Below are 12,218 nucleotides of genomic sequence, written 5' to 3'. Positions count from 1 at the left end.
TCTATGATGGTCTGAGAAAATGGAAGGAATAATTTCTATTCTTTTAAATTTGCTGAGGTTGGACTTGTGACCTAAGATGTGATCAATTTTGGAGGATGTTCCATGGGCTGTTGAGAAGAATTTATAGTCAGTTTTATTAGAATGATATGTTCTGTATATATGTTCTATATATATATCTGTTAAGTCCATTTGTTGTAGGGTCAAGTTTAATTACAATATTTCTTTGTTTAGTTTATTCTTGGAGGATCTATACAACACTCAAAAGGGGTATCAAAATATGGCTATTATGGTGCTGGAATATATCAAAATTGTTCATGTCTGTTAGGGTTTCCTTTATAAATTGAGGAGCATTCTGGTTGGGTGCATAAATGTTAATAATTGATATCTCATCAGGTTGAGTGTTTCCCTTGACAAATTTGAAGTAACCATCCTTATCTTTCAACACCTTTGTTGGTTTAAAGCTTATTGTATCTATGAATAAAAATTGGAACCCCTGCTTTTTTTCTGATTTCCATTTGCCTGAATTATAGATGTCGATCCCTTCAGTCTGAGTCTATTTTTATCCTTTAAGATAAGATGAGATTCTTGTATGTAGCAGATAGCTGGTCTCACTTTATGTATCCAGTCAGCAAACCTATGCCTCTTTAGAGGACAATTTTATTTTTATTTTTAAACCATTTTAAACCAATTTATTTTTAAACCATTCACATTAATTGAGGGAATTTATAAGGTTAGTAGTGTTTTGATGTTACGTTTTTTGAATGTCCAGTGGACATTTTTAATCCTTTCACCACTGTGGAAGTTGGGTTTTGTTCAAAAATTTCCGAATGAGTTTACTTTGGTGATAGAGCATTGTGCTGGTCATTGTGGAGAATGGGTCTGAGACTATCCTAAAGAGCTGGTTTAGTTATGGCAAATTTCTTCAACATGTGTATGTCATTACAGTATCTGATTTTTCCATCACAAATGAAACTCAGTTTAGCTGGATATAGGATCGTGGGCTGAAAGTTGTTTTGTTTAAGGAGATGGAAGGCTGATGATCACCTTCCTCTGGCTTGAAAAGTTTCAGTTGAGAGATCTGCAGTCATTCTAATATTTGTCCCCTTACAGAAAAATGTTAAGATGCTGGGGAAATAGAGCTCTTATTTCTTTCTTTAATTAATTTCCTTTGCTCAGGGTCATTCCATGCTGCCTTCCTCTACTCTGCCCCTAAATAAGGTAGCAATGACTAACTTGGTGACATGTGACACCAAGTAGCCCTCAATTGTCAGCTTGTGCTGGGTCATTTGTTGTTGTTGTTATTATTATTATTATTTTGCATGTGCATTCAAAACCACTTCCTCTGATTGGGGACTTCCCCATCTTTTGATTCTTGAAAGGAAGCTGGCCTCCCTCTATACTACAGACTTAAAAATGCTACATTTACTCTCCCTCAAAGCCAGTGTCTAAGTCCAGTTACCCTAGAATTTGTCTTAGGAGTTAGAGAGAAAGAATCAAGGAACAAGGAAGAGTCTTTCTCTCAGGTGACACTAGCATCTGCAATAAGACAGAAGTCCCTGCAAGGTGATGATGATGAAACTTCAGCCTGAAGTGCTCTGGGATGCTTCAGTGGGCTTCTCATCAGACCAGTTCTCCAGAGTCATCTAAGAGTGTTGTTCCTGGACATAAACATGCTTCTCCAGCCTGCCTACTAATTCTAGAAGCTGCTCAATATCCTTTTAATGAATTATTTTTCTGCCTAAATCATTCAGATTGGTTGCAATCAAGGATGTGGACTGGTACACAGCTATACTTCCTTCAAGAATTTGTCCTACTTCTGAGAAGTATCAAAGGGTTTGTCCCCATGGAGAGTTTCTATGACAAATCTACAAAGGGGATCTGCTGTAGAATTCCATTCTGTTACAAACACTAAATTAGATACCATAAGGCTACTCACCATTGTCTCATATCTAACTTAGTGCCAGTGAGCATGTATGTTCTGAGCAATGCTGGAAAGCCTCTTTCAAAGTAATTTTTCCCTTGCTAGAGACTTTATAAAGCTTCTTGAAATAACTTGTTTCATGACTTCCTTTATATAGTAGACCTGAACTCTGTGAATGCATTATTTTGAAATTAGGACTTAAATTTTACATTGGTAGAAACTGAATATTCAAACGTAACAAGTTTAATTGATTATGAGAGTGTTTCTTCTGAGATGGTGCAATTATTGCCTGGTATTGACCTTGCTGCTCCAGTGTGTGCTGGAAGAAAGGCTTTCAAGGTTGATCTTGATACATTTGGTATCTTGTAAGCATTTGGTTCTCTCTCTAAGTCTCAGTACAGAATCTATCTCTAAATAATAAGGCACTAACAATGCCCTAAAACTTGGCCAAAAGGAGGTGGCCTCTTACTTGAGCTTTGAATTCCAGCCATGGGGGTCTATCTGGGAAGAGTGTCAAGAGTGGGATCATCCTCTCCTCCCACAAATGACTGAACTCACTTTTCCCATTTATGTCTACCTGCTATGTCCACTTTAGGAGGTTCAAAAGTGTGCTGCATTTGAGGAGTTGTGCCAAAACTGTCCACAGATCCTCTAACCATCCAGGGACAAGCTGGTCTACATCTTGTTTGTGGTGGTGGTTACATAACTCTAGGCATCTGTCTAAACTCACTGAACTGTACACTAATAAGAGTAAATTCTACTGTATGTAAATTAAAAATAAAATTTAAAACAAGAATATGTGTGTTAGAACATTGTGGCACAGCATGCTGGCACCTGACCACAGTGGAGGACAATGTATACAGTTTAACCTGAAAGCACTATGTGACTGTCAGTTTACACTTCAATAGCCAGCTCAATTAGGTAATTCTGAAATTTGTGACCATTTTAAGTCAGGGAATTTAAATTTATGAAGAAGGTAGTGGGCTTTCTTCCTTGCAGGTTCCTGCTGAAGACTATAAGAATCTGCTTGCCTTTTGTCCTGACCCTAAAAACTGACTTCCATGGTTATTAATGAAATGCTAGGAAAACAGTTTGTACTAAGAAGTCCATATGGACCCAAACTCCCAGTCATAGAACTAGCTTTCCCTAAAAGTTTTGTGAGGTGGCTCAATTGCTCCCATTTTCCTGCTTTGTTGGTGAAGTCCTGGTCTTTGATCATGCCCAGCTGCTGTACCACACAACTCCTGGTTAAACTCCTATCCCAATGGTTTTCGCTGTTGGCTATAGTTAAGAATAGCCTCAGTATTTTTTTTTTTTTTTGCAGTTTTTGGCCGGGGCTGGGCCTGAACCTGCCACCTCTGGCATATGGGGCCAGCACCCCACTCCTTTGAGCCACAGGCGCTGCCCCCTAGCCTCAGTATCTTTTTAAACCTGCTACCCTGGCCACCAACCAGACCAATTAGATTAGGATCTCTGCAGTGTGAGGCCTAAGCATGAGTATTTTTTAAAAACACATTGGGTGATTTCTATACTTTTGAAAGGGAGCAAGTTTCTAATTCGTGGATTGGCAGGAACACAGAAAGAGGTATGTATTACTCTGCATAGGCTGCCATAACAAAGTACCACAGACTTGGTGGCTTAAACAATGGGAATTAACAGTTCTAAATCCTGAAAGTCCACGATCAAGGTCCCAGCAAGGTTAGTTAATCCTGAGGCCTCTCTTCTTGGCTTGCAGGTGGCTTCCCTCTTGCTGCTTCTTCACAGGATTATTCCTCTGTACATGTGCATCTCTGGTGTCTCTCAGTGTGTATCCTAATCTTCTCTTCTTATACAAACACCAGTCAGATTGAATTAGGAGCTACACTAAGAACCTCATCTTAACTTATTTACCTCTTTAAAGACCCTATCTTCAAATACAGTCACATTCTGAAGTACTGTGGGTTAGGGCTTTAAACATACAAATTTTGAGGGGGTACAATTCACCTCATGAAAAGGGAGATGATAGTTCACCTAATACTCCTCAAACTTTTGTTACCTTAACCTGTTGAGTTTAATAATCAAATTAATGGTCTTTTAGGAGCCTGCGTCAGACTAGGAGACTAGAGTTTAACAGAGAAGTTCAGGTTTCATCTTAGACCTGAGACCAGTCTCCTAATACCAACTACTATTCCTCTTAGAACAAGTTTTAAGCAGTTTTTATTTGCCTCTAGAAGGCTCTGAAGTGGGTCAGAATAGGACGTTGTTTAAATTAACTCCCAGTTCCCTGCTAAACCCCAAGCTGGAAAGTCTATGCCCATTGTATTTTCCATCTTAAATTATGCCCAGCCACATTGTCCAAAGGAGTTCCAAGAAGCTGTATGTTCAGCTCAAATGACAGCATAAAAATGTTCCAAATAATATATAAATATTCAAAATTTGAATAATATGAAATATCTCTAGTTCTGAAATTCTTGAGAAAAAGATTAATTGTAAAATGCCAGAGAAATTTAAGTTCAAAATTATTTCCTCCCCAATTTCTGCTTCTGTTCAATCATAGCTAAAAGGGTCTTGCTCTGAGGCATGAGGAGAGTGAAGGTTCCTCCTGGAACTACAACCTGGGCTAGCATCCACTGAAATCCTACAGGACCACCAAGACAAAATAAATCTAACTCTAAGATTATAATATGTCCTAATTTCTAAGAGTTTGAAAAATTAATTTGGCATATAAGATTTTCCCAGCACCAATGCCACATGTACAAAATTCAGAACAAAATAACTCAAAGAAGCAATGAGACAAATTTGGTAAGTGCAACGATCTGCAGAACAATTTGCCTATTTTTTTCAACAAATCAGTACCATTAAAAATGGTGTCTGCTGGGCATGGGTGCCTATAATCATAGTACTTTGAAAGGCCAAAGTGAGAGGATCACTTGAGACCAGGAGTTTGAGACCAGCAGCCTGGGCAACACAGTGAGACCCTCTATCTCTAAAAAAGGATAGTTCAGCATGGTGGCACATGCCTGTAGATACATAATAGCTACTGCAGAGGTTGAGGAAGGAGGATGGCTTGAGCCCAGGTGTTCCACATTCTCACCACATTACTCCAGCAAGGGTGACAGATCAAGACTCTGTCTCTCAAAAAAGAAAATAATAATGGTGTCTGTGGTAGATTAAAAGAGATTTACAGAACCTACAAACTAGATGCAATGCATGGTCTGAATTGTGTACTGATCTGAACGTAACAACTGTAAGGGACATTTTTAGATCATCTGGGGAAATGTGACTAGAGTTGGGTGTTAGATCCATTGAAAATGAACTGAAATAGCAAAATGAAGGTTGATGACTAAATAAAAGGAGACTGAAAAACAATATATATATAGATATAGTATTATCTCAATTGGGTAAATAAACAAAAGCATACATAGACAGACAGACACACATACATCCTGTAGATTATGCACTAAAATCTAATAGCAGTGATTGGGTGGTAGAAATTTTACTTATTTTATTTTATTTTTTGCAGTTTTGGCCGGGGCTGGGTTTGAACCCGCTACCCCTGGTATATGGGGCCAGGACCCTACTCCTTGAGCCACAGGCGCCACCCCAAAATTTTACTTATATAATTATTATATTTTTGCCTTGTCTATATTTTCTAATTTTCTACAATGCATATGTACTGCTTCTGTATTAAAGATTATTTAAAAGAAAAAAATTCTTAGAAGTCACAAGCAAACCTCAGACCCTGAAGCAATTATTCCAAGTAAAATTACGTTACTAGAAACCAGTACATACATAATACAGTCAGACCCACACTGCTGCCAGAAAGTAAAGCAGAGACTGATATCTGGGGGGAAAGAAGGGTAAACATAACAAACGAGAGAAAAAAAGGAAATGTCTTGCTTTCAGCCTCAATAGAAGACAAGTTAAATTGTGCTAGTTGTCTAGGATTCACAGCTTCTAAGCTTAAAAACTCTGGTAGAATTTATCCAGAGACTAATTATGGCATATGGTTTACCATATTAGGGGGAAGGTGTCACTCCACGTTTACTGTTTCCTCTCTCAGAGAATGACATTTGCAACATTCTTATGCTCTTGAAAAGTTAGAGATTTTCTGGGATGACACCTCTAGTCCTCAAGTCATCCTCAATGCTTCCTTTTACGACATCCAGGCTATTTGAAACCTCTTAAATTTCCATTTTGAGGGTGGCGCCTGTGGCTCAGTGGGTAGGGCGCTGGCCCCATATACTGAGGGTGGCGGGTTCAAACCTGGCCCTGGCCAAACTGCAACAAAAATATAGCCAGGCTGTGGCGGGCACCTGTAGTCCCAGCTACTCGGGAGGCTGAGCCAAGGGAATCGCCTAAGCCCAGAAGTTGGAGGTTGCTGTGAGCTGTGTGACGCCACGGCACTCTACCCAGGGCGATAAAGTTAGACTCTGTCTCTACAAAAAATAAATAAATAAATTTCGGGCGGCGCCTGTGGCTCAGTCAGTAAGGCGCCGGCCCCATATACCGAGGGTGGCAGGTTCAAACCCGGCCCCGGCTGAACTGCAACCAAAAAATAGCTGGGCGTTGTGGCGGGCGCCTGCGGTCCCAGCTACTCGGGAGGCTGAGGCAAGAGAATCGCTTAAGCCCAGGAGTTGGAGGTTGCTGTGAGCTGTGTGATGCCATGGCACTCTACCGAGGGCCATAAAGTAAGACTCTGTCTCTACAAAAAAAAAAAAAAAAATTTCCATTTTGAATCCTGTGGTCCTAGCATTGCAGCATCAGTTTAGTGACAGCCTCTACCCTCTCTTATGAGAATGCAGCCACCTCTTTTTGGAGCAGGCATGGCTCTGAGTGTTGCTCAGAGCCTTGCTATATTAGTTTGCTATTGCTGACATAACAGATTATCACAAATTTAATGGCTTAGAACATTTATTATCTTATAGGTCTATAGGTCAGAAGGCCCATATAGGTCTCACTGGGCTATAATCAAGGCAGGCTTGTTCCTTTCTGCAGACTCTAGAAGACGATCTGTTTTGTGTTCATTCAAGCTATTTGGCACAATTCAGTTCCTTGAACTGAGGTTCCCATTTTTTTTTTCCTGGCCATAAAATAAGGCCACCACATTCCTTGGAGTGTGGTCCTTCCTCCATCTTCAAAGTCAGCAATCATAGTTTGAGTCTTTCTCACGTGGGATTCCATGTACCCTATTCTTGTTCCATTATCTTCAACTTTTAAAGACTTGCGTGATTAGATTGGGCTCACCTGGACAATTTCCCTATTTCCAGGTCCTTAACCTTAATCACATGTGTAGATTCTTTTTGGCCATGTAAAGTAATATAGTCATAGGGATTCGGATCTGGCCATCTTTGGGATGTCATAATTCTGCCTACCACACTTGGTTCTCTACATAGTGACTTTTTAAAAGATTATTTAAGACATTTATTATTTTTTATTAAATTAGAGCTGTGTACATTAATGCATTTAAAGGGTACGCTGTGCTGGTTTTATATACAATTTGAAATACAAAAAAACTGGTTAACATTGTCTTCACCACACTTTCTTATTGTGTTAAGACACTTATACTCTACACTCAGTAGATTTGACATGTACCCTTGTAAAATGCACCATAGGTGTGGTCCGACCAATTACCCTCCCTCCACCCATTCTCCCCCCTCCTCTCCCCTCTCCCTTCTCTTTCTCCTTCATCTTGGGCTGTAGTTCGGTTATAGCTTTCATATGGAAGTGTGGGCGATTATATATTGGTTTCATAGTAGAGCTGAGTACATTGGATATTTTTTCTTCCATTCTTGAGATACTTTACTAAGAAGAATATGTTCCATCTCCATTCATGTAAACATAAAAGAGGTAAAGTCTCCATCTTTTTTTAAGGCTGCATAACGTTCCATGTTGCACATATACCACAATTTATTAATCCATCTGTGGGTCGATTGGGTACTTAGATTTCTTCCACGACTTTGCAATTATGAATTGGGCTGCAATAAACATTCTGGTGCAAATATATTTGTTATAAAGTTATTTTTGGTCTTCTGGATATATACCTAGTAGAGGAATTGCATGATCTAATGGCAAGTCTATTTTTAGATCCCTAAGTGATCTCCAAAACTTCTCTCCAAAAGGAACGTATTAATTTGCATTCCCACGAGCAGTGCAGAAGTGCTCCCTTCTCTCCACATCCAAGCCAACATCTATAGTTTTGTGATTTTGTGATGTGGGCTGATCTTACTGGAGTTAGATGATATCTCAAAGTGGTTTTGATTTCCATTTCTCTGATGATTAAGTATGATGAACATTTTTTCATGTGTCTATAGGCCATGTATTTAAGACCTTTATTAATAGTTGATTGCAGTTTGTTGACTTTTTTGAAAAAATCAATTTGTAAACTTTTATTATAAATTAAAAGTGAAGTTCTTAAAAATCTCAACTTGAGATGGCACCTGTAGCTCAAGCTGCTAAGGCGCCAGCCATATACATCAGAGCAGGCGGGTACAACTCTGGCCTGGGCCTGCCAAACAATGACAACTACAACCAAAAAATACCCGGGTGTTGTGGCAGGCGCCTGTAGTCCCAGCTACTCAGGAGGCTGAGGCAAGAGAATCACTTAAGCCCAGGAGTTGGAGGTTGTTGTGAGCTGTGATGCCATGGCCCTCTACCCAGGGCTATATAGCTTGAGGCTCCGTCTCAAAAAAAAAAAAAAAAAAAAAAACCTTTAAAGTCATATTGAGAAAAAAACAGGTTTTTTAGAAAAACACGTTTGTTATTAGCAGAAAAGATGTCTTTAGGTAAAAACAATGAAAACCCCATGCTACATAGATAATGCAGACAGTTCTAGTTATCTGGTTAATAGGTAAAAAGCAAGCACTTAAGGTCTTCAGCTCCAATCTTTTGTTCATTTCTTATTGCTGGAATTTCGTATTCATTTCTTTTTATTGGATGACTAAACTGGATGATGAAACCTCTTAATTTACTCCGCATTTACTCAGCCCCGCCCTGCTCAGTCTGGGAGCTGACAAATTCTCAGCTCATGGATCGGCTGCTTTTATCTCTTTGCCATCTTGTGGTTTAGGGTTTTCTGGGCATCTGTGTCGGTAATTGAAGCTGTGACAGTATTGACGTTAAGGCGGCTGCTGACATGGGTCTCATCACCTTGATTCTCTCTCTCTTTTTTTTTCTTTATTGTAGGGACAGAGTCTCACTTTATCGCCCTCAGTAGAGTGCTGTAGCATCATACAGCTCACAGCAACCTCCAACTCCTGGGCTTAGGTGATTCTCTTGCCTCAGCCTCCCGAGTAGCTAGAACTATCACCTTGATTCTCTTTATCCTCTTCATTGCCGTCCTCTCTGGGACGTCTTTGACAAGGAGGGATCCTGTGGAATCCTGGTCTATAACCCAAATACATATTCTTTTTTACTAATCTACCTTGTTCTCCTGCATTCTGGTTGTCAGCACCTCCATCACTTCTCCCTGCACGGGAGGGTTGGAATACTGTGGTTGATGTCCATAGGGTCTCTGCATGTAGTAAGGTGGGAACCTTCACGTGTGGTAGGGCCAGCGTTGTTGGGCCTGGCCTTCAGGAGCACTCTCAAATCCCTCCTTTTTTTCCCCTGTGCTCAGTATTCTGGTAATTCTGCAGGTAATTGAGTGGAGGACCCCTGTGATGTGGATAGCGTCTGTAATTGTTAGGATCTGCTACCTATTTACTGCCTTGAACTGGAATTCCACCAGGGCCAGTAACATTTGCTGCCTCCACACCCTTTTCTCCTTCAACAACATCAAACTCCACAGTCTCTCCATCTCCTACACTGGGAAGGTACTTCCTGGGGTTATACTTCATATGACAGTCTGGTGTACAAATACATCTTCTTTGGTGTCATTCCTGTTGATGAAATCATATCCGTTTCTTACATTGAACCATTTTACTGTTCCCAAAACTTTCCTTGTGATGACTTTCTTGTTCCGCCAGCAGGCGCAGCCAATGTGAGGCTGCCCCGGCTGCTGGTCCCTGCAGCACTACCCGTGGTGTCGGGCTTGGTGTCAGCAGCACTGAGGGCGGGGCTGAGGGCGGATGCTGGGTCTTGGCCTCGCTGCTCATGGTTGCAGTGATGGTGACTGGTGTGGCTGCAGCAGCTGCGGATCCTCCCCACGTGTGATGGTAACTAGGCCAGCGGCTGCGGTGGGGCTGCTCTCTGGGGCTCTCTGGGGTCTCTCTCTGCTCCTGCTACGGATCCAACTACACGGTGACTTTTGGGGTCTGGGATTGGCATCTCTTCAAATGCAGTCTTGTGCTTTAGTGGTTGCTGCCACTGTATTTTACTCTGGAATTTCTTGGTAACATGAAGCCTACCTCTTTGTGGGTCTCCCCTCTACTTCCAATGTATTTTACTGGACAAATTACGTTCTATGGAGTCCTACACTTACATTCAGAAGGCTTCTGCCTTTGGTTCTTGGTGAGGAAAAATTTCTCTGCCTTGGGCTTGTTGCCTTTATGAAAGGCTATTGAATGTTCCAGGCCTTAAGTAGTACTACACTCTTACAGCTCTTTGTCCTTTGAAGCAGACTTAGCTGAGTTTCCTTTCTTTTAACTGTAAGAAATGTGAAAGTTAGGGGAAAAGGACAAAGAAAATTATTTTTTCAAAGAACATTATTTTACAAAACTCATATTCCCATTGCCCAGAGTTTTAAATATTTTGTCATATTTTCTTCCTATAATTAAAAAAACTTAGAGATACAACTACACTTTTTCATTTAAGCACCACCTGCATTGTCATACTCAGCTGAGGCAACCACTATGGTCGGGAATATTGTCTCATCTACCTTTAAACTATATATGGTATTTTACTGTGCATACAATTTATATAATTGTATAATGTTTTCATTCAGCATTATAATTTTGAAACCTATCCATATTGCTATATAAGCAATGTAAAGCTAGCACCATTTTTGTGCAGAGTTCCATTGTATAACATCACCACATTTAATTTAATTTATTTTTTTTTTAGTTCATGTCTTTTATTAACTCATATATAATTACTTGTCTTCTGGTTTATTGAAGCAGTAAGTTAGACAACGTTTGCCACAATAATGTCTATCAAAGTGGCTGGCCATAAAAACTCCAGCACCACACTCATCTGAAGGACACTGTCCATGAAGATGACTAATTTTGCCATTCTCATCCACCTTATATTTATTTCAGGACAGCCAGCTTAACCTTCTTTCTCTTATGCTTATTCTTCTTAGGAGTGGTATAAGACTTCTTCCTTTTCTTAGCATCACCACGAAGTCTTAACACAAGATGCTATAGTCAGGCAAAGTATGTCCATCTTCCAGTTGCTTGCCAGCAAAAATGAGTCTTTTCTGATCAGAAGGAATTCTTCCCTTATCCTGGATCTTGGCCTTTACATTTTCTGTTGTATCCAAGGGTTCAACCTTGATAGTCTTCCCCGTAAGGGTTTTTATGAAAATCTGCTTCTTGGTGGTGGTTCCGCCACAGATAGTGGATCAGAAAGCCACATTTTATTTTTTGACAACGTTTTGACAAATTGCTCTCCAAAGTTGCTGAACCAGTTGATGTTCCCACCAACAGTGTAGGAGTATGCTTTCATTTCCCCACATTCTTCCCAACACTTTGGGAGATTTTAAATATTTGTCTCTTTAATGGATAAGAAGACATGATAACTTGTTTTTCCTTTTTAGTTGATACGTGAAGTTTTGCTTACTCTAGGGTGATTTCCTGACACATTTGGGCCTTGGTTCACCTGCCTAAGCAGGAACTGAAACTCTAGCTCCACATGCCTGGCTCCTTCATTATCTGCTCACACATATATCCCTTCTATATCTCTCCTTTATGGATTCTCTCCATTTTTCTGACCCCTGGAGATCCTTTTTGGTTTATTTTAAAGTGTATCTGTATATTATTTAGCTTTGAAAATATTTTTAAATATTTGGACTTACTGTTCCAAATTCAAATAAAAAACAAACAAACAAACAAAAAAACAAATGCAACATATAAACTTTGACTAGATCCTGTTGTTTAAAAAAGCTATGAAAAGATATTTGGGAATAATTCAGGAAATCGAAACATGGTCTGGATGATATTGTTAGATGATATTAAAATATTATTGTTAGAACAGTATTGTTCATTTTATTAGGTGTGATAAAGGTTTTATAGTTGTGCAAGAGAATGTACTTTCAAAAGGACAAAAATGTACACTTAAGTATTTAGGGATGATATAGTCAACTCACTTTCAGATGGTTAAAAAAATTATACAGACAGGGCGGCACCTATGGTTCAGTCAGTAGGGCACCAGCCCCACA

The 12,218-nt window shown here is 39.8% G+C and overlaps 1 pseudogene; it reads right to left on the bottom strand.

Moving 5' to 3' along the window:
• Window positions 1-8,693: 8,693 nt before the first annotated feature.
• LOC128577555 (Y-box-binding protein 1-like) lies at window positions 8,694-10,337 on the bottom strand (annotated as a pseudogene).
• Between the last annotated feature and the right edge of the window lie 1,881 nt (window positions 10,338-12,218).

This window comes from Nycticebus coucang, chromosome X, assembly GCF_027406575.1.
Source record: "Nycticebus coucang isolate mNycCou1 chromosome X, mNycCou1.pri, whole genome shotgun sequence".
Taxonomy (NCBI): domain Eukaryota; kingdom Metazoa; phylum Chordata; class Mammalia; order Primates; family Lorisidae; genus Nycticebus; species Nycticebus coucang.
Note: the sequence above shows the minus strand (reverse complement) of the source record. Positions and strands in the feature narration are given on the sequence as shown.